General features: G+C 31.9%; 24 non-coding genes across 24 annotated transcripts; all 24 read left to right on the top strand.

The window, feature by feature from the left end:
* The first annotated feature begins 333 nt into the window (after nucleotides 1-333).
* On the top strand, nucleotides 334-406 carry TRNAV-CAC (transfer RNA valine (anticodon CAC)). The gene has a single exon. It is a non-coding gene; the product is annotated as a tRNA-Val (tRNA).
* A 431-nt stretch (nucleotides 407-837) lies between these two features.
* Nucleotides 838-909, top strand: TRNAV-AAC (transfer RNA valine (anticodon AAC)). The gene has a single exon. It is a non-coding gene; the product is annotated as a tRNA-Val (tRNA).
* A 647-nt stretch (nucleotides 910-1556) lies between these two features.
* TRNAV-AAC (transfer RNA valine (anticodon AAC)) lies at nucleotides 1557-1629 on the top strand. The gene has a single exon. It is a non-coding gene; the product is annotated as a tRNA-Val (tRNA).
* Nucleotides 1630-2496: 867 nt separating this feature from the next.
* On the top strand, nucleotides 2497-2569 carry TRNAV-CAC (transfer RNA valine (anticodon CAC)). The gene has a single exon. It is a non-coding gene; the product is annotated as a tRNA-Val (tRNA).
* A 429-nt stretch (nucleotides 2570-2998) lies between these two features.
* Nucleotides 2999-3071, top strand: TRNAV-AAC (transfer RNA valine (anticodon AAC)). The gene has a single exon. It is a non-coding gene; the product is annotated as a tRNA-Val (tRNA).
* An 870-nt stretch (nucleotides 3072-3941) lies between these two features.
* TRNAV-CAC (transfer RNA valine (anticodon CAC)) lies at nucleotides 3942-4014 on the top strand. Its single transcript has one exon. It is a non-coding gene; the product is annotated as a tRNA-Val (tRNA).
* Nucleotides 4015-5168: 1154 nt separating this feature from the next.
* Nucleotides 5169-5241, top strand: TRNAV-CAC (transfer RNA valine (anticodon CAC)). Its single transcript has one exon. It is a non-coding gene; the product is annotated as a tRNA-Val (tRNA).
* A 429-nt stretch (nucleotides 5242-5670) lies between these two features.
* On the top strand, nucleotides 5671-5743 carry TRNAV-AAC (transfer RNA valine (anticodon AAC)). Its single transcript has one exon. It is a non-coding gene; the product is annotated as a tRNA-Val (tRNA).
* A 649-nt stretch (nucleotides 5744-6392) lies between these two features.
* TRNAV-CAC (transfer RNA valine (anticodon CAC)) lies at nucleotides 6393-6465 on the top strand. Its single transcript has one exon. It is a non-coding gene; the product is annotated as a tRNA-Val (tRNA).
* An 868-nt stretch (nucleotides 6466-7333) lies between these two features.
* TRNAV-CAC (transfer RNA valine (anticodon CAC)) lies at nucleotides 7334-7406 on the top strand. Its single transcript has one exon. It is a non-coding gene; the product is annotated as a tRNA-Val (tRNA).
* Nucleotides 7407-7836: 430 nt separating this feature from the next.
* On the top strand, nucleotides 7837-7909 carry TRNAV-AAC (transfer RNA valine (anticodon AAC)). Its single transcript has one exon. It is a non-coding gene; the product is annotated as a tRNA-Val (tRNA).
* Nucleotides 7910-8556: 647 nt separating this feature from the next.
* TRNAV-AAC (transfer RNA valine (anticodon AAC)) lies at nucleotides 8557-8629 on the top strand. Its single transcript has one exon. It is a non-coding gene; the product is annotated as a tRNA-Val (tRNA).
* A 1371-nt stretch (nucleotides 8630-10000) lies between these two features.
* Nucleotides 10001-10073, top strand: TRNAV-AAC (transfer RNA valine (anticodon AAC)). The gene has a single exon. It is a non-coding gene; the product is annotated as a tRNA-Val (tRNA).
* Nucleotides 10074-11443: 1370 nt separating this feature from the next.
* On the top strand, nucleotides 11444-11516 carry TRNAV-AAC (transfer RNA valine (anticodon AAC)). The gene has a single exon. It is a non-coding gene; the product is annotated as a tRNA-Val (tRNA).
* Nucleotides 11517-12164: 648 nt separating this feature from the next.
* TRNAV-AAC (transfer RNA valine (anticodon AAC)) lies at nucleotides 12165-12237 on the top strand. Its single transcript has one exon. It is a non-coding gene; the product is annotated as a tRNA-Val (tRNA).
* Nucleotides 12238-13105: 868 nt separating this feature from the next.
* TRNAV-CAC (transfer RNA valine (anticodon CAC)) lies at nucleotides 13106-13178 on the top strand. The gene has a single exon. It is a non-coding gene; the product is annotated as a tRNA-Val (tRNA).
* A 431-nt stretch (nucleotides 13179-13609) lies between these two features.
* Nucleotides 13610-13682, top strand: TRNAV-AAC (transfer RNA valine (anticodon AAC)). Its single transcript has one exon. It is a non-coding gene; the product is annotated as a tRNA-Val (tRNA).
* A 648-nt stretch (nucleotides 13683-14330) lies between these two features.
* Nucleotides 14331-14403, top strand: TRNAV-AAC (transfer RNA valine (anticodon AAC)). Its single transcript has one exon. It is a non-coding gene; the product is annotated as a tRNA-Val (tRNA).
* Nucleotides 14404-15271: 868 nt separating this feature from the next.
* On the top strand, nucleotides 15272-15344 carry TRNAV-CAC (transfer RNA valine (anticodon CAC)). Its single transcript has one exon. It is a non-coding gene; the product is annotated as a tRNA-Val (tRNA).
* Nucleotides 15345-15773: 429 nt separating this feature from the next.
* TRNAV-AAC (transfer RNA valine (anticodon AAC)) lies at nucleotides 15774-15846 on the top strand. The gene has a single exon. It is a non-coding gene; the product is annotated as a tRNA-Val (tRNA).
* Nucleotides 15847-16495: 649 nt separating this feature from the next.
* On the top strand, nucleotides 16496-16568 carry TRNAV-AAC (transfer RNA valine (anticodon AAC)). The gene has a single exon. It is a non-coding gene; the product is annotated as a tRNA-Val (tRNA).
* An 869-nt stretch (nucleotides 16569-17437) lies between these two features.
* On the top strand, nucleotides 17438-17510 carry TRNAV-CAC (transfer RNA valine (anticodon CAC)). Its single transcript has one exon. It is a non-coding gene; the product is annotated as a tRNA-Val (tRNA).
* Nucleotides 17511-17940: 430 nt separating this feature from the next.
* TRNAV-AAC (transfer RNA valine (anticodon AAC)) lies at nucleotides 17941-18013 on the top strand. The gene has a single exon. It is a non-coding gene; the product is annotated as a tRNA-Val (tRNA).
* Nucleotides 18014-19383: 1370 nt separating this feature from the next.
* On the top strand, nucleotides 19384-19456 carry TRNAV-AAC (transfer RNA valine (anticodon AAC)). The gene has a single exon. It is a non-coding gene; the product is annotated as a tRNA-Val (tRNA).
* Nucleotides 19457-19890: the final 434 nt, after the last annotated feature.

The raw sequence follows: 19890 nt of genomic DNA, 5'->3' as shown, positions 1-19890 counted from the left end.
TAGCATAGAAATTATTAGAAAACAGAAAAATAAGTTTAGAAAAAAAAATTCTAAGAAAACGGTTTGCCAATGGTACTTCCCGACTCCATAGTGATGAGATCTTCAAAAGTCAGTTTCTGTATTGTAGTGGTTATCACATTCGCCTAAAACACAAAAGGTCCCCAGTTCGAAACTAGGCAGAAATATGCTGTTATCTTTAGAATTTTAAATCAAGGGATTTTCGGTTGAAATGCCAAATAAATATGCAATCATATAAAAAGTTTATTTCAGAATGCCATAATGTATGTCAAAGATAATTTTTTATTGTATGGCGGGAGATTCTGTTTTCATGTAGTTTCTGTAGTGTAGTGGTTATCACGTTCGCCTCACACGCGAAAGGACCCCAGTGCGAAACTGGGCAGAAACATATTTTGTTACCTAAACACTTTGAATTCAATAATTTATATTTTGATAACTATCTACTGTTGCAATGCTCAATGAAAAAGCAAGCAAAAGTCATATTGCAGAATATCAAAAGTCAATTTCCCTTCTACCATGCATATTGGATGGTGTTGCATTCATGAAGTACCTGTAGTGTAGAGTTATTCACATTTACCCAATATGCATAAGGTCCCCCTTCAAAATTGGTCAGAAATACATTCAAAAAATATTTTTTTTAGTAAATACAATGATCAGAATTGATAATAAGTGAATGTGTCCTCTTGAAATGCAAAGTGGAAAAATAGCGTCAAAATTATTAGAAAATAGGAAAAAAAGTTTAGAAAAAATTATATTTCTAAGAAAAGCATGTGTCATTTGTACTTCCAGACTAGATAGTGATGAAATCCGCAAGAATCAGTTCTGTAGTGTAGTGGTTATCACGTTCGCCTAACACGAGAAAGGTCCCCAGTTCGAAACTGGGCAGAAACAATCTTTTAGCTTTAGAATTTTAAAACAATGAATTTTTGGGTAAAATGCTCAATAAAAATACAATCAGATAAAAAGTTTATTTTAGCATGCCATACTGAATGTCAAAGATCATTTTTTATTGGATGATGGTCGCAAATTTTTCATGTAGTATCTGTAGTGTAGTGATTTCATGTTTGCCTCACACATGAAAGGTCCCCAGTTCGAAATTGGCAGAAACATATTTTGTTACCTAAACACTTTGAATTCAATAATTTATATTTTGATAACTATCTACTGTTGCATTGCTCATTGAAAAAGCAAGCAAAAAATCAAATTGCAGAATATCAAAAGTCAGTTTCAATTCTACCATGCATATTGGATGGTGTTGCATTCATGAAGTACCTGTAGTGTAGAGTTATTCACATTTATCCAATATGCATAAGGTCCCCCTTCAAAATTGGTCAGAAATACATTAAAACATTTTTTTTAGTAAATACAATGATCAGAATTGATAATAAGTGAATGTGTCCTCTTGAAATGCAAAGTGGAAAAATAGCGTCAAAATTATTAGAAAATAGGAAAAAAAGTTTAGAAAAAATTATATTTCTAAGAAAAGCATGTGTCATTTGTACTTCCAGACTAGATAGTGATGGAATTCACGATAGTCAGTTTCTGTAGTGTAGTGGTTATCACGTTCGCCTAACACGCGAAAGGTCCCCAGTTCGAAACTGGGCAGAAACAATCTTTTAGCTTTAGAATTTTAAAACAATGAATTTTTGGGTAAAATGCTCAATAAAAATACAATCAGATAAAAAGTTTATTTTAGCATGCCATACTGAATGTCAAAGATACTTTTTTATTGGATGATGGTCGCAAATTTTTCATGTAGTATCTGTAGTGTAGTGATTTCATGTTTGCCTCACGCGTGAAAGGTCCCCAGTTCGAAATTGGCAGAAACATATTTTGTTACCTAAACACTTTGAATTCAATAATTTATATTTTGATAACTATATACTGTTGCATTGCTCAATGAAAAAGCAAGCAAAAAATCATATTGCAGAATATCAAAAGTCAATTTCCCTTCTACCATGCATATTGGATGGTGTTGCATTCATGAAGTACCTGTAGTGTAGTATTATTCACATTTAGCCAATATGCATAAGGTTCCCCTTCAAAATTGGTCAGAAATACATTAAAAATAGATTTTTTATTAAATACAATGATCAGAACTATTAATAAGTGAATGTGTCCTCTTGAAATGCAAAGTGGAAAAAATAGCATAGAAATTATTAGAAAATAGAAAAATAAGTTTAGAAAAAAAAATTCTAAGAAAACGGTTTGCCAATGGTACTTCCCGACTCCATAGTGATGAGATCTTCAAAAGTCAGTTTCTGTATTGTAGTGGTTATCACATTCGCCTAAAACACAAAAGGTCCCCAGTTCGAAACTAGGCAGAAATATGCTGTTATCTTTAGAATTTTAAATCAAGGGATTTTCGGTTGAAATGCCAAATAAAAATGCAATCATATAAAAAGTTTATTTCAGAATGCCATAATGTATGTCAAAGATCATTTTTTATTGGATGTCGTGAGATTCCACTTTCATGTAGTTTCTGTAGTGTAGTGGTTATCACGTTCGCCTCACACGCGAAAGGTCCCCAGTTCGAAACTGGGTAGAAACATATTTTGTTACCTAAACACTTTGAATTCAATAATTTATATTTTGATATCTATCTACTGTTGCATTGCTCAATGAAAAAGCAAGCAAAAGTCATATTGCAGAATATCAAAAGTTAATTTCCCTTCTACCATGCATATTGGATGGTGTTGCATTCATGAAGTACCTGTAGTGTAGAGTTATTCACATTTATCCAATATGCATAAGGTCCCCCTTCAAAATTGGTCAGAAATACATTAAAAAATTTTTTTTTAGTAAATACAATGATCAGAATTGATAATAAGTGAATGTGTCCTCTTGAAATGCAAAGTGGAAAAATAGCGTCAAAATTATTAGAAAATAGGAAAAAAAGTTTAGAAAAAATTATATTTCTAAGAAAAGCATGTGTCATTTGTACTTCCAGACTAGATAGTGATGGAATTCGCGAGAGTCAGTTTCTGTAGTGTATTGGTTATCACGTTCGCCTAACACGCGAAAGGTCCCCAGTTCGAAACTGGGCAGAAACAATCTTTTAGCTTTAGAATTTTAAAACAATGAATTTTTAGGGTAAAATGCTCAATAAAAATACAATCAGATAAAAAGTTTATTTTAGCATGCCATACTGAATGTCAAAGATACTTTTTTATTGGATGATGGTGGCAAGTTTTTCATGTAGTATCTGTAGTGTAGTGATTTCATGTTTGCCTCACGCGTGAAAGGTCCCCAGTTCGAAATTGGCAGAAACATATTTTGTTACCTAAACACTTTGAATTCAATAATTTATATTTTGATAACTATATACTGTTGCATTGCTCAATGAAAAAGCAAGCAAAAAATCATATTGCAGAATATCAAAAGTCAATTTCCCTTCTACCATGCATATTGGATGGTGTTGCATTCATGAAGTACCTGTAGTGTAGTATTATTCACATTTAGCCAATATGCATAAGGTTCCCCTTCAAAATTGGTCAGAAATACATTAAAAATAGATTTTTTTATTAAATACAATGATCAGAACTATTAATAAGTGAATGTGTCCTCTTGAAATGCAAAGTGGAAAAAATAGCATAGAAATTATTAGAAAATAGAAAAATAAGTTTAGAAAAAAAAAATTCTAAGAAAACGGTTTGCCAATGGTACTTCCCGACTCCATAGTGATGAGATCTTCAAAAGTCAGTTTCCGTATTGTAGTGGTTATCACATTCGCCTAAAACACAAAAGGTCCCCAGTTCGAAACTGGGCAGAAATATGCTGTTATCTTTAGAATTTTAAATCAAGGGATTTTCGGTTGAAATGCCAAATAAAAATGCAATCATATAAAAAGTTTATTTCAGAATGCCATAATGTATGTCAAAGATCATTTTTTATTGGATGGCGGGAGATTCTGTTTTCATGTAGTTTCTGTAGTGTAGTGGTTATCACGTTCGCCTCACACGCGAAAGGTCCCCAGTTCGAAACTGGGCAGAAACATATTTTGTTACCTAAACACTTTGAATTCAATAATTTATATTTTGATAACTATCTACTGTTGCATTGCTCAATGAAAAAGCAAGCAAAAATCATATTGCAGAATATCAAAAGTCAATTTCCCTTCTACCATGCATATTGGATGGTGTTGCATTCATGAAGTACCTGTAGTGTAGAGTTATTCACATTTACCCAATATGCATAAGGTCCCCCTTCAAAATTGGTCAGAAATACATTCAAAAAATATTTTTTTAGTAAATACAATGATCAGAATTGATAATAAGTGAATGTGTCCTCTTGAAATGCAAAGTGGAAAAATAGCGTCAAAATTATTAGAAAATTGGAAAAAAAAGTTTAGAAAAAATTATATTTCTAAGAAAAGCATGTGTCATTTGTACTTCCAGACTAGATAGTGATGAAATCCACAAGAGTCAGTTTCTGTAGTGTAGTGGTTATCACGTTCGCCTAACACGCGAAAGGTCCCCAGTTCGAAATTGGCAGAAACATATTTTGTTACCTAAACACTTTGAATTCAATAATTTATATTTTGATAACTATATACTGTTGCATTGCTCAATGAAAAAGCAAGCAAAAAATCATATTGCAGAATATCAAAAGTCAATTTCCCTTCTACCATGCATATTGGATGGTGTTGCATTCATGAAGTACCTGTAGTGTAGTATTATTCACATTTAGCCAATATGCATAAGGTTCCCCTTCAAAATTGTTTAGAAATACATTAAAAATAGATTTTTTTTATTAAATACAATGATCAGAACAATTAAAAAGTGAATGTGTCTTCTTGAAATGCAAAGTGGAAAAAATTGCATAGAAATTATTAGAAAATAGAAAAATAAGTTTAGAAAATTTTTTTCTATGAAAACGGTTTGCCAATGGTACTTCCCGACTCCATAGTGATGAGATCTTCAAAAGTCAGTTTCTGTATTGTAGTGGTTATCACATTCGCCTAAAACACAAAAGGTCCCCAGTTCGAAACTGGGCAGAAATATGCTGTTATCTTTAGAATTTTAAAACAAGGGATTTTTGGTTGAAATGCCAAATAAAAATGCAATCATATAAAAAATGTATTTCAGAATACCATAATGTATGTCAAAGATCATTTTTTATTGGATGGCGGGAGACGCTGTTTTCATGTAGTTTCTGTAGTGTAGTGGTTATCACGTTCGCCTCACACGCGAAAAGTCCTCAGTTCGAAACTGGGCAGAAACATGTTTTGTTACCTAAACACTTTGAATTCAATAATTTATATTTTGATAACTATCTACTGTTGCATTGCTCAATAAAAAAGCAAGCAAAAATCATATTGCAGAATATCAAAAGTCAATTTCCCTTCTACCATGCATATTGGATGGTGTTGCATTCATGAAGTACCTGTAGTGTAGAGTTATTCACATTTACCCAATATGCATAAGGTCCCCCTTCAAAATTGGTCAGAAATACATTCAAAAAAGATTTTTTTAGTAAATACAATGATCAGAATTGATAATAAGTGAATGTGTCCTCTTGAAATGCAAAGTGGAAAAATAGCGTCAAAATAATTAGAAAATAGGAAAAAAAGTTTAGAAAAAATTATATTTCTAAGAAAAGCATGTGTCATTTGTACTTCCAGATTAGATAGTGATGGGACCACGCGAGTCAGTTTCTGTAGTGTAGTGGTTATCACGTTCGCCTAACACGTGAAAGATCCCCAGTTCGAAACTGGGCAGAAACAATCTTTAGCTTTAGAATTTTAAAACAATTAATTTTTGGGTAAAATGCTCAATAAAAAATACAATCAGATAAAAAGTTTATTTTAGCATGCCATACTGAATGTCAAAGATCATTTTTTATTGGATGATGGTCTCAAATTTTTCATGTAGTATCTGTAGTGTAGTGATTTCATGTTTGCCTCACACGTGAAAGGTCCCCAGTTCGAAATTGACAGAAACATATTTTGTTACCTAAACACTTTGAATTCAATAATTTATATTTTGATAACTATCTACTGTTGCATTGCTTAATGAAAAAGCAAGCAAAAAATCATATTGCAGAATATCAAAAGTCAGTTTCAATTCTACCATGCATATTGGATGGTGTTGCATTCATGAAGTACCTGTAGTGTAGAGTTATTCACATTTATCCAATATGCATAAGGTCCCCCTTCAAAATTGGTCAGAAATACATTAAAACATTTTTTTTTTAGTAAATACAATGATCAGAATTGATAATAAGTGAATGTGTCCTCTTGAAATGCAAAGTGGAAAAATAGCGTCAAAATTATTAGAAAATAGGAAAAAAAGTTTAGAAAAAATTATATTTCTAAGAAAAGCATGTGTCATTTGTACTTCCAGACTAGATAGTGATGGAATTCACGAGAGTCAGTTTCTGTAGTGTAGTGGTTATCACGTTCACCTCACACGTGAAAGGTCACCAGTTCGAAACTGGGCAGAAACAATCTTTTAGCTTTAGAATTTTAAAACAATGAATTTTTGGGTAAAATGCTCAATAAAAATACAATCAGATAAAAAGTTTATTTTAGCATGCCATACTGAATGTCAAAGATCATTTTTTATTGGATGATGGTCGCAAATTTTTCATGTAGTATCTGTAGTGTAGTGATTTCATGTTTGCCTCACGCGTGAAAGGTCCCCAGTTCGAAATTGGCAGAAACATATTTTGTTACCTAAACACTTTGAATTCAATAATTTACATTTTGATAACTATATACTGTTGCATTGCTTAATGAAAAAGCAAGCAAAAAATCATATTGCAGAATATCAAAAGTCAATTTCCCTTCTACCATGCATATTGGATGGTGTTGCATTCATGAAGTACCTGTAGTGTAGTATTATTCACATTTAGCCAATATGCATAAGGTTCCCCTTCAAAATTGGTCAGAAATACATTAAAAATAGATTTTTTTATTAAATACAATGATCAGAACTATTAATAAGTGAATGTGTCCTCTTGAAATGCAAAGTGGAAAAAATAGCATAGAAATTATTAGAAAATAGAAAAATAAGTTTAGAAAAAAAAATTCTAAGAAAACGGTTTGCCAATGGTACTTCCCGACTCCATAGTGATGAGATCTTCAAAAGTCAGTTTCTGTATTGTAGTGGTTATCACATTCGCCTAAAACACAAAAGGTCCCCAGTTCGAAACTAGGCAGAAATATGCTGTTATCTTTAGAATTTTAAATCAAGGGATTTTCGGTTGAAATGCCAAATAAAAATGCAATCATATAAAAAGTTTATTTCAGAATGCCATAATGTATGTCAAAGATCAGTTTTTATTGGATGGCGGGAGATTCTGTTTTCATGTAGTTTCTGTAGTGTAGTGGTTATCACGTTCGCCTCACACGCGAAAGGTCCCCAGTTCGAAACTGGGCAGAAACATATTTTGTTACCTAAACACTTTGAATTCAATAATTTATATTTTGATAACTATCTACTGTTGCATTGCTCAATGAAAAAGCAAGCAAAAGTCTTATTGCAGAATATCAAAAGTCAATTTCCCTTCTACCATGCATATTGGATAGTGTTGCATTCATGAAGTACCTGTAGTGTAGAGTTATTCACATTTACCCAATATGCATAAGGTCCCCCTTCAAAATTGGTCAGAAATACATTCAAAAAATATTTTTTTAGTAAATACAATGATCAGAATTGATAATAAGTGAATGTGTCCTCTTGAAATGCAAAGTGGAAAAATAGCGTCAAAATTAATAGAAAATAGGAAAAAAAGTTTAGAAAAAATTATATTTCTAAGAAAAGCATGTGTCATTTGTACTTCCAGACTAGATAGTGATGAAATCCGCAAGAATCAGTTTCTGTAGTGTAGTGGTTATCACGTTCGCCTAACACGCGAAAAGTCCCCAGTTCGAAACTGGGCAGAAACAATCTTTTAGCTTTAGAATTTTAAAACAATGAATTTTTGGGTAAAATGCTCAATAAAAATACAATCAGATAAAAAGTTTATTTTAGCATGCCATACTGAATGTCAAAGATCATTTTTTATTGGATGATGGTCGCAAATTTTTCATGTAGTATCTGTAGTGTAGTGATTTCATGTTTGCCTCACACATGAAAGGTCCCCAGTTCGAAATTGGCAGAAACATATTTTGTTACCTAAACACTTTGAATTCAATAATTTATATTTTGATAACTATCTACTGTTGCATTGCTCAATGAAAAAGCAAGCAAAAAATCATATTGCAGAATATCAAAAGTCAGTTTCAATTCTACCATGCATATTGGATGGTGTTGCATTCATGAAGTACCTGTAGTGTAGAGTTATTCACATTTATCCAATATGCATAAGGTCCCCCTTCAAAATTGGTCAGAAATACATTAAAAAAAATTTTTTAGTAAATACAATGATCAGAATTGATAATAAGTGAATGTGTCCTCTTGAAATGCAAAGTGGAAAAATAGCGTCAAAATTATTAGAAAATAGGAAAAAAAGTTTAGAAAAAATTATATTTCTAAGAAAAGCATGTGTCATTTGTACTTCCAGACTAGATAGTGATGGAATTCACGATAGTCAGTTTCTGTAGTGTAGTGGTTATCGCGTTCGCCTAACACGCGAAAGGTTCCCAGTTCGAAACTGGGCAGAAACAATCTTTTAGCTTTAGAATTTTAAAACAATGAATTTTTGGGTAAAATGCTCAATAAAAATACAATCAGATAAAAAGTTTATTTTAGCATGCCATACTGAATGTCAAAGATACTTTTTTATTGGATGATGGTCGCAAATTTTTCATGTAGTATCTGTAGTGTAGTGATTTCATGTTTGCCTCACGCGTGAAAGGTCCCCAGTTCGAAATTGGCAGAAACATATTTTGTTACCTAAACACTTTGAATTCAATAATTTACATTTTGATAACTATATACTGTTGCATTGCTTAATGAAAAAGCAAGCAAAAAATCATATTGCAGAATATCAAAAGTCAATTTCCCTTCTACCATGCATATTGGATGGTGTTGCATTCATGAAGTACCTGTAGTGTAGTATTATTCACATTTAGTCAATATGCATAAGGTTCCCCTTCAAAATTGTTTAGAAATACATTAAAAATAGATTTTTTTTATTAAATACAATGATCAGAACAATTAATAAGTGAATGTGTCTTCTTGAAATGCAAAGTGGAAAAAATTGCACAGAAATTATTAGAAAATAGAAAAATAAGTTTAGAAAATTTTTTTCTATGAAAACGGTTTGCCAATGGTACTTCCCGACTCCATAGTGATGAGATCTTCAAAAGTCAGTTTCTGTATTGTAGTGGTTATCACATTCGCCTAAAACACAAAAGGTCCCCAGTTCGAAACTGGGCAGAAATATGCTGTTATCTTTAGAATTTTAAAACAAGGGATTTTTGGTTGAAATGCCAAATAAAAATGCAATCATATGAAAAATGTATTTCAGAATACCATAATGTATGTCAAAGATCATTTTTATTGGATGGCGGGAGATGCTGTTTTCATGTAGTTTCTGTAGTGTAGAGGTTATCACGTTCGCCTCACACGTGAAAAGTCCTCAGTTCGAAACTGGGCAGAAATATGTTTTGTTACCTAAACACTTTGAATTCAATAATTTATATTTTGATAACTATCTACTATTGCATTGCTCAATGAAAAAGCAAGCAAAAATCATATTGCAGAATATCAAAAGTCAATTTCACTTCTACCATGCATATTGGATGGTGTTGCATTCATGAAGTACCTGTAGTGTAGAGTTATTCACATTTACCCAATATGCATAATGTCCCCCTTCAAAATTGGTCAGAAATACATGAAAAAAAGATTTTTTTAGTAAATACAATGATCAGAATTGATAATAAGTGAATGTGTCCTCTTGAAATGCAAAGTGGAAAAATAGCGTCAAAATTATTAGAAAATAGGAAAAAAAGTTTAGAAAAAATTATATTTCTAAGAAAAGCATGTGTCATTTGTACTTCCAGACTAGATAGTGATGGGATCCACAAGAGTCAGTTTCTGTAGTTCAGTGGTTATCACGTTCGCCTAACACGCGAAAGGTCCCCAGTTCGAAACTGGGCAGAAACAATCTTTTAGCTTTAGAATTTTAAAACAATGAATTTTTGGGTAAAATGCTCAATAAAAATACAATCAGATAAAAAGTTTATTTTAGCATGCCATACTGAATGTCAAAGATCATTTTTTATTGGATGATGGTCGCAAATTTTTCATGTAGTATCTGTAGTGTAGTGATTTCATGTTTGCCTCACGCGTGAAAGGTCCCCAGTTCGAAATTGGCAGAAACATATTTTGTTACCTAAACACTTTGAATTCAATAATTTATATTTTGATAACTATATACTGTTGCATTGCTCAATGAAAAAGCAAGCAAAAAATCATATTGCAGAATATCAAAAGTCAATTTCCCTTCTACCATGCATATTGGATGGTGTTGCATTCATGAAGTACCTGTAGTGTAGTATTATTCACATTTAGCCAATATGCATAAGGTTCCCCTTCAAAATTGGTCAGAAATACATTAAAAATAGATTTTTTATTAAATACAATGATCAGAACTATTAATAAGTGAATGTGTCCTCTTGAAATGCAAAGTGGAAAAAATAGCATAGAAATTATTAGAAAATAGAAAAATAAGTTTAGAAAAAAAAATTCTAAGAAAACGGTTTGCCAATGGTACTTCCCGACTCCATAGTGATGAGATCTTCAAAAGTCAGTTTCTGTATTGTAGTGGTTATCACATTCGCCTAAAACACAAAAGGTCCCCAGTTCGAAACTGGGCAGAAATATGCTGTTATCTTTAGAATTTTAAAAGAAGGGATTTTTGGTTGAAATGCCAAATAAAAATGCAATCACATAAAAAGTTTATTTTAGAATGCCATAATGTATGTCAAAGATCATTTTTTATTGGATGGCGGGAGATGCTGTTTAATTGTAGTTTCTGTAGTGTAGTGGTTATCACGTTCGCCTCACACGCGAGAGGTCCCCAGTTTGAAACTGTGCAAAAACATATTTTGTTACCTAAACACTTTGAATTCAATAATTTATATTTTGATAACTATCTACTGTTGCATTGCTCAATAAAAAAGCAAGCAAAAATCATATTGCAGAATATCAAAAGTCAATTTCCCTTCTACCATGCATATTGGATGGTGTTGCATTCATGAAGTACCTGTAGTGTAGAGTTATTCACATTTACCCAATATGCATAAGGTCCCCCTTCAAAATTGGTCAGAAATACATTCAAAAAAGATTTTTTTAGTAAATACAATGATCAGAATTGATAATAAGTGAATGTGTCCTCTTGAAATGCAAAGTGGAAAAATAGCGTCAAAATTATTAGAAAATAGGAAAAAAAGTTTAGAAAAAATTATATTTCTAAGAAAAGCATGTGTCATTTGTACTTCCAGACTAGATAGTGATGAAATCCACAAGAGTCAGTTTCTGTAGTGTAGTGGTTATCACGTTCGCCTAACACGCGAAAGGTCCCCAGTTCGAAACTGGGCAGAAACAATCTTTTAGCTTTAGAATTTTAAAACAATTAATTTTTGGGTAAAATGCTCAATAAAAATACAATCAGATAAAAAGTTTATTTTAGCATGCCATACTGAATGTCAAAGATCATTTTTTATTGGATGATGGTCGCAAATTTTTCATGTAGTATCTGTAGTGTAGTGATTTCATGTTTGCCTCACGCGTGAAAGGTCCCCAGTTCGAAATTGGCAGAAACATATTTTGTTACCTAAACACTTTGAATTCAATAATTTATATTTTGATAACTATCTACTGTTGCATTGCTTAATGAAAAAGCAAGCAAAAAATCATATTGCAGAATATCAAAAGTCAGTTTCAATTCTACCATGCATATTGGATGGTGTTGCATTCATGAAGTACCTGTAGTGTAGAGTTATTCACATTTATCCAATATGCATAAGGTCCCCCTTCAAAATTGGTCAGAAATACATTAAAACATTTTTTTTTAGTAAATACAATGATCAGAATTGATAATAAGTGAATGTGCCCTCTTGAAATGCAAAGTGGAAAAATAGCGTCAAAATTATAAGAAAATAGGAAAAAAAGTTTAGAAAAAATTATATTTCTAAGAAAAGCATGTGTCATTTGTACTTCCAGACTAGATAGTGATGGAATTCACGAGAGTCAGTTTCTGTAGTGTAGTGGTTATCACGTTCACCTAACACGTGAAAGGTCACCAGTTCGAAACTGGGCAGGAACAATCTTTTAGCTTTAGAATTTTAAAACAATGAATTTTTGGGTAAAATGCTCAATAAAAATACAATCAGATAAAAAGTTTATTTTAGCATGCCATACTGAATGTCAAAGATCATTTTTTATTGGATGATGGTCGCAAATTTTTCATGTAGTATCTGTAGTGTAGTGATTTCATGTTTGCCTCACGCGTGAAAGGTCCCCAGTTCGAAATTGGCAGAAACATATTTTGTTACCTAAACACTTTGAATTCAATAATTTATATTTTGATAACTATATACTGTTGCATTGCTTAATGAAAAAGCAAGCAAAAAATCATATTGCAGAATATCAAAAGTCAATTTCCCTTCTACCATGCATATTGGATGGTGTTGCATTCATGAAGTACCTGTAGTGTAGTATTATTCACATTTAGCCAATATGCATAAGGTTCCCCTTCAAAATTGGTCAGAAATACATTAAAAATAGATTTTTTTATTAAATACAATGATCAGAACTATTAATAAGTGAATGTGTCCTCTTGAAATGCAAAGTGGAAAAAATAGCATAGAAATTATTAGAAAATAGAAAAATAAGTTTAGAAAAAAAAATTCTAAGAAAACGGTTTGCCAATGGTACTTCCCGACTCCATAGTGATGAGATCTTCAAAAGTCAGTTTCTGTATTGTAGTGGTTATCACATTCGCCTAAAACACAAAAGGTCCCCAGTTCGAAACTAGGCAGAAATATGCTGTTATCTTTAGAATTTTAAATCAAGGGATTTTCGGTTGAAATGCCAAATAAAAATGCAATCATATAAAAAGTTTATTTCAGAATGCCATAATGTATGTCAAAGATCATTTTTTATTGGATGGCGGGAGATTCTGTTTTCATGTAGTTTCTGTAGTGTAGTGGTTATCACGTTCGCCTCACACGCGAAAGGTCCCCAGTTCGAAACTGGGCAGAAACATATTTTGTTACCTAAACACTTTGAATTCAATAATTTATATTTTGATAACTATCTACTGTTGCAATGCTCAATGAAAAAGCAAGCAAAAGTCATATTGCAGAATATCAAAAGTCAATTTCCCTTCTACCATGCATATTGGATGGTGTTGCATTCATGAAGTACCTGTAGTGTAGAGTTATTCACATTTACCCAATATGCATAAGGTCCCCCTTCAAAATTGGTCAGAAATACATTCAAAAAATATTTTTTTTAGTAAATACAATGATCAGAATTGATAATAAGTGAATGTGTCCTCTTGAAATGCAAAGTGGAAAAATAGCGTCAAAATTATTAGAAAATAGGAAAAAAAGTTTAGAAAAAATTATATTTCTAAGAAAAGCATGTGTCATTTGTACTTCCAGACTAGATAGTGATGAAATCCGCAAGAATCAGTTTCTGTAGTGTAGTGGTTATCACGTTCGCCTAACACGCGAAAGGTCCCCAGTTCGAAACTGGGCAGAAACAATCTTTTAGCTTTAGAATTTTAAAACAATGAATTTTTGGGTAAAATGCTCAATAAAAATACAATCAGATAAAAAGTTTATTTTAGCATGCCATACTGAATGTCAAAGATCATTTTTTATTGGATGATGGTCGCAAATTTTTCATGTAGTATCTGTAGTGTAGTGATTTCATGTTTGCCTCACACATGAAAGGTCCCCAGTTCGAAATTGGCAGAAACATATTTTGTTACCTAAACACTTTGAATTCAATAATTTATATTTTGATAACTATCTACTGTTGCATTGCTCATTGAAAAAGCAAGCAAAAAATCATATTGCAGAATATCAAAAGTCAGTTTCAATTCTACCATGCATATTGGATGGTGTTGCATTCATGAAGTACCTGTAGTGTAGAGTTATTCACATTTATCCAATATGCATAAGGTCCCCCTTCAAAATTGGTCAGAAATACATTAAAACATTTTTTTTTAGTAAATACAATGATCAGAATTGATAATAAGTGAATGTGTCCTCTTGAAATGCAAAGTGGAAAAATAGCGTCAAAATTATTAGAAAATAGGAAAAAAAGTTTAGAAAAAATTATATTTCTAAGAAAAGCATGTGTCATTTGTACTTCCAGACTAGATAGTGATGGAATTCACGTTAGTCAGTTTCTGTAGTGTAGTGGTTATCACGTTCGCCTAACACGCGAAAGGTCCCCAGTTCGAAACTGGGCAGAAACAATCTTTTAGCTTTAGAATTTTAAAACAATGAATTTTTGGGTAAAATGCTCAATAAAAATACAATCAGATAAAAAGTTTATTTTAGCATGCCATACTGAATGTCAAAGATACTTTTTTATTGGATGATGGTCGCAAATTTTTCATGTAGTATCTGTAGTGTAGTGATTTCATGTTTGCCTCACGCGTGAAAGGTCCCCAGTTCGAAATTGGCAGAAACATATTTTGTTACCTAAACACTTTGAATTCAATAATTTATATTTTGATAACTATATACTGTTGCATTGCTCAATGAAAAAGCAAGCAAAAAATCATATTGCAGAATATCAAAAGTCAATTTCCCTTCTACCATGCATATTGGATGGTGTTGCATTCATGAAGTACCTGTAGTGTAGTATTATTCACATTTAGCCAATATGCATAAGGTTCCCCTTCAAAATTGGTCAGAAATACATTAAAAATAGATTTTTTTATTAAATACAATGATCAGAACTATTAATAAGTGAATGTGTCCTCTTGAAATGCAAAGTGGAAAAAATAGCATAGAAATTATTAGAAAATAGAAAAATAAGTTTAGAAAAAAAAATTCTAAGAAAACGGTTTGCCAATGGTACTTCCCGACTCCATAGTGATGAGATCTTCAAAAGTCAGTTTCTGTATTGTAGTGGTTATCACATTCGCCTAAAACACAAAAGGTCCCCAGTTCGAAACTAGGCAGAAATATGCTGTTATCTTTAGGATTTTTAATCAAGGGATTTTCGGTTGAAATGCCAAATAAAAATGCAATCATATAAAAAGTTTATTTCAGAATGCCATAATGTATGTCAAAGATCATTTTTTATTGGATGGCGGGAGATTCTGTTTTCATGTAGTTTCTGTAGTGTAGTGGTTATCACGTTCGCCTCACACGCGAAAGGTCCCCAGTTTGAAACTGGGCAGAAACATATTTTGTTACCTAAACACTTTGAATTCAATAATTTATATTTTGATAACTATCTACTGTTGCATTGCTCAATAAAAAAGCAAGCAAAAATCATATTGCAGAATATCAAAAGTCAATTTCCCTTCTACCATGCATATTGGATGGTGTTGCATTCATGAAGTACCTGTAGTGTAGAGTTATTCACATTTACCCAATATGCATAAGGTCCCCCTTCAAAATTGGTCAGAAATACATTCAAAAAAGATTTTTTTAGTAAATACAATGATCAGAATTGATAATAAGTGAATGTGTCCTCTTGAAATGCAAAGTGGAAAAATAGCGTCAAAATTATTAGAAAATAGGAAAAAAAGTTTAGAAAAAATTATATTTCTAAGAAAAGCATGTGTCATTTGTACTTCCAGATTAGATAGTGATGGGACCACGCGAGTCAGTTTCTGTAGTGTAGTGGTTATCACGTTCGCCTAACACGTGAAAGATCCCCAGTTCGAAACTGGGCAGAAACAATCTTTTAGCTTTAGAATTTTAAAACAATTAATTTTTGGGTAAAATGCTCAATAAAAAATACAATCAGATAAAAAGTTTATTTTAGCATGCCATACTGAATGTCAAAGATCATTTTTTATTGGATGATGGTCTCAAATTTTTCATGTAGTATCTGTAGTGTAGTGATTTCATGTTTGCCTCACACGTGAAAGGTCCCCAGTTCGAAATTGGCAGAAACATATTTTGTTACCTAAACACTTTGAATTCAATAATTTATATTTTGATAACTATCTACTGTTGCATTGCTTAATGAAAAAGCAAGCAAAAAATCATATTGCAGAATATCAAAAGTCAGTTTCAATTCTACCATGCATATTGGATGGTGTTGCATTCATGAAGTACCTGTAGTGTAGAGTTATTCACATTTATCCAATATGCATAAGGTCCCCCTTCAAAATTGGTCAGAAATACATTAAAACATTTTTTTTTAGTAAATACAATGATCAGAATTGATAATAAGTGAATGTGTCCTCTTGAAATGCAAAGTGGAAAAATAGCGTCAAAATAATTAGAAAATAGGAAAAAAAGTTTAGAAAAAATTATATTTCTAAGAAAAGCATGTGTCATTTGCACTTCCAGACTAGATAGTGATGGAACTCACGAGAGTCAGTTTCTGTAGTGTAGTGGTTATCACGTTCACCTAACACGTGAAAGGTCACCAGTTCGAAACTGGGCAGAAACAATCTTTTAGCTTTAGAATTTTAAAACAATGAATTTTTGGGTAAAATGCTCAATAAAAATACAATCAGATAAAAAGTTTATTTTAGCATGCCATACTGAATGTCAAAGATCATTTTTTATTGGATGATGGTCGCAAATTTTTCATGTAGTATCTGTAGTGTAGTGATTTCATGTTTGCCTCACGCGTGAAAGGTCCCCAGTTCGAAATTGGCAGAAACATATTTTGTTACCTAAACACTTTGAATTCAATAATTTATATTTTGATAACTATATACTGTTGCATTGCTTAATGAAAAAGCAAGCAAAAAATCATATTGCAGAATATCAAAAGTCAATTTCCCTTCTACCATGGATATTGGATGGTGTTGCATTCATGAAGTACCTGTAGTGTAGTATTATTCACATTTAGCCAATATGCATAAGGTTCCCCTTCAAAATTGGTCAGAAATACATTAAAAATAGATTTTTTTATGAAATACAATGATCAGAACTATTAATAAGTGAATGTGTCCTCTTGAAATGCAAAGTGGAAAAAATAGCATAGAAATTATTAGAAAATAGAAAAATAAGTTTAGAAAAAAAAATTCTAAGAAAACGGTTTGCCAATGGTACTTCCCGACTCCATAGTGATGAGATCTTCAAAAGTCAGTTTCTGTATTGTAGTGGTTATCACATTCGCCTAAAACACAAAAGGTCCCCAGTTCGAAACTAGGCAGAAATATGCTGTTATCTTTAGAATTTTAAATCAAGGGATTTTCGGTTGAAATGCCAAATAAAAATGCAATCATATAAAAAGTTTATTTCAGAATGCCATAATGTATGTCAAAGATAATTTTTTTATTGGATGGCGGGAGATTCTGTTTTCATGTAGTTTCTGTAGTGTAGTGGTTATCACGTTCGCCTCACACGCGAAAGGTCCCCAGTTCGAAACTGGGCAGAAACATATTTTGTTACCTAAACACTTTGAATTCAATAATTTATATTTTGATAACTATCTACTATTGCATTGCTCAATGAAAAAGCAAGCAAAAATCATATTGCAGAATATCAAAAGTCAATTTCCCTTCTACCATGCATATTGGATGGTGTTGCATTCATGAAGTACCTGTAGTGTAGAGTTATTCACATTTACCCAATATGCATAAGGCCCCCCTTCAAAATTGGTCAGAAATACATTCAAAAAAGATTTTTTTTGTAAATACAATGATCAGAATTGATAATAAGTGAATGTGTCCTCTTGAAATGCAAAGTGGAAAAATAGCGTCAAAATTATTAGAAAATAGGAAAAAAAGTTTAGAAAAAATTATATTTCTAAGAAAAGCATGTGTCATTTGTACTTCCAGACTAGATAGTGATGGGATCCACAAGAGTCAGTTTCTGTAGTGCAGTGGTTATCACGTTCACCTAACACGCGAAAGGTCCCCAGTTCGAAACTGGGCAAAAACAATCTTTTAGCTTTAGAATTTTAAAACAATGAATTTTTGGGTAAAATGCTCAATAAAAATACAATCAGATAAAAAGTTTATTTTAGCATGCCATACTGAATGTCAAAGATCATTTTTTATTGGATGATGGTCGCAAATTTTTCATGTAGTATCTGTAGTGTAGTGATTTCATGTTTGCCTCACACGTGAAAGGTCCCCAGTTCGAAATTGGCAGAAACATATTTTGTTACCTTAACACTTTGAATTCAATAATTTATATTTTGATAACTATATACTGTTGCATTGCTCAATGAAAAAGCAAGCAAAAAATCATATTGCAGAATATCAAAAGTCAATTTCCCTTCTACCATGCATATTGGATGGTGTTGCATTCATGAAGTACCTGTAGTGTAGTATTATTCACATTTAGCCAATATGCATAAGGTTCCCCTTCAAAATTGGTCAGAAATACATTAAAAATAGATTTTTTTATTAAATACAATGATCAGAACTATTAATAAGTGAATGTGTCCTCTTGAAATGCAAAGCGGAAAAAATAGCATAGAAATTATTAGAAAATAGAAAAATAAGTTTAGAAAAAAAATTTCTAAGAAAACGGTTTGCCAATGGTACTTCCCGACTCCATAGTGATGAGATCTTCAAAAGTCAGTTTCTGTATTGTAGTGGTTATCACATTCGCCTAAAACACAAAAGGTCCCCAGTTCGAAACTGGGCAGAAATATGCTGTTATCTTTAGAATTTTAAAACAAGGGATTTTTGGTTGAAATGCCAAATAAAAATGCAATCATATAAAAAGTTTATTTCAGAATGCCATAATGTATGTCAAAGATCATTTTTTATTGGATGGCGGGAGATGCTGTTTAATTGTAGTTTCTGTAGTGTAGTGGTTATAACGTTCCCCTCACACGCAAGAGGTCCCCAGTTCGAAACTGGGCAGAAACATATTTTGTTACCTAAACACTTTGAATTCAATAATTTATATTTTGATAACTATCTACTGTTGCATTGCTCAATAAAAAAGCAAGCAAAAATCATATTGCAGAATATCAAAAGTCAATTTCCCTTCTACCATGCATATTGGATGGTGTTGCATTCATGAAGTACCTGTAGTGTAGAGTTATTCACATTTACCCAATATGCATAAGGTCCCCCTTCAAAATTGGTCAGAAATACATTCAAAAAAGATTTTTTTAGTAAATACAATGATCAGAATTGATAATAAGTTAATGTGTCCTCTTGAAATGCAAAGTGGAAAAATAGCGTCAAAATTATTAGAAAATAGGAAAAAAAGTTTAGAAAAAATTATATTTCTAAGAAAAGCATGTGTCATTTGTACTTCCAGACTAGATAGTGATGGGACCACGCGAGTCAGTTTCTGTAGTGTAGTGGTTATCACGTTCGCCTAACACGTGAAAGATCCCCAGTTCGAAACTGGGCAGAAACAATCTTTTAGCTTTAGAATTTTAAAACAATAAATTTTTGGGTAAAATGCTCAATAAAAAATACAATCAGATAAAAAGTTTATTTTAGCATGCCATACTGAATGTCAAAGATCATTTTTTATTGGATGATGGTCTCAAATTTTTCATGTAGTATCTGTAGTGTAGTGATTTCATGTTTGCCTCACACGTGAAAGGTCCCCAGTTCGAAATTGGCAGAAACATATTTTGTTACCTAAACACTTTGAATTCAATAATTTATATTTTGATAACTATCTACTGTTGCATTGCTTAATGAAAAAGCAAGCAAAAAATCATATTGCAGAATATCAAAAGTCAGTTTCAATTCTACCATGCATATTGGATGGTGTTGCATTCATGAAGTACCTGTAGTGTAGAGTTATTCACATTTATCCAATATGCATAAGGTCCCCCTTCA

This window comes from Pseudophryne corroboree, chromosome 4 (assembly GCF_028390025.1).
Source record: "Pseudophryne corroboree isolate aPseCor3 chromosome 4, aPseCor3.hap2, whole genome shotgun sequence".
NCBI lineage: Eukaryota > Metazoa > Chordata > Amphibia > Anura > Myobatrachidae > Pseudophryne > Pseudophryne corroboree.
This window is presented reverse-complemented; position numbering and strand designations above follow the sequence as displayed.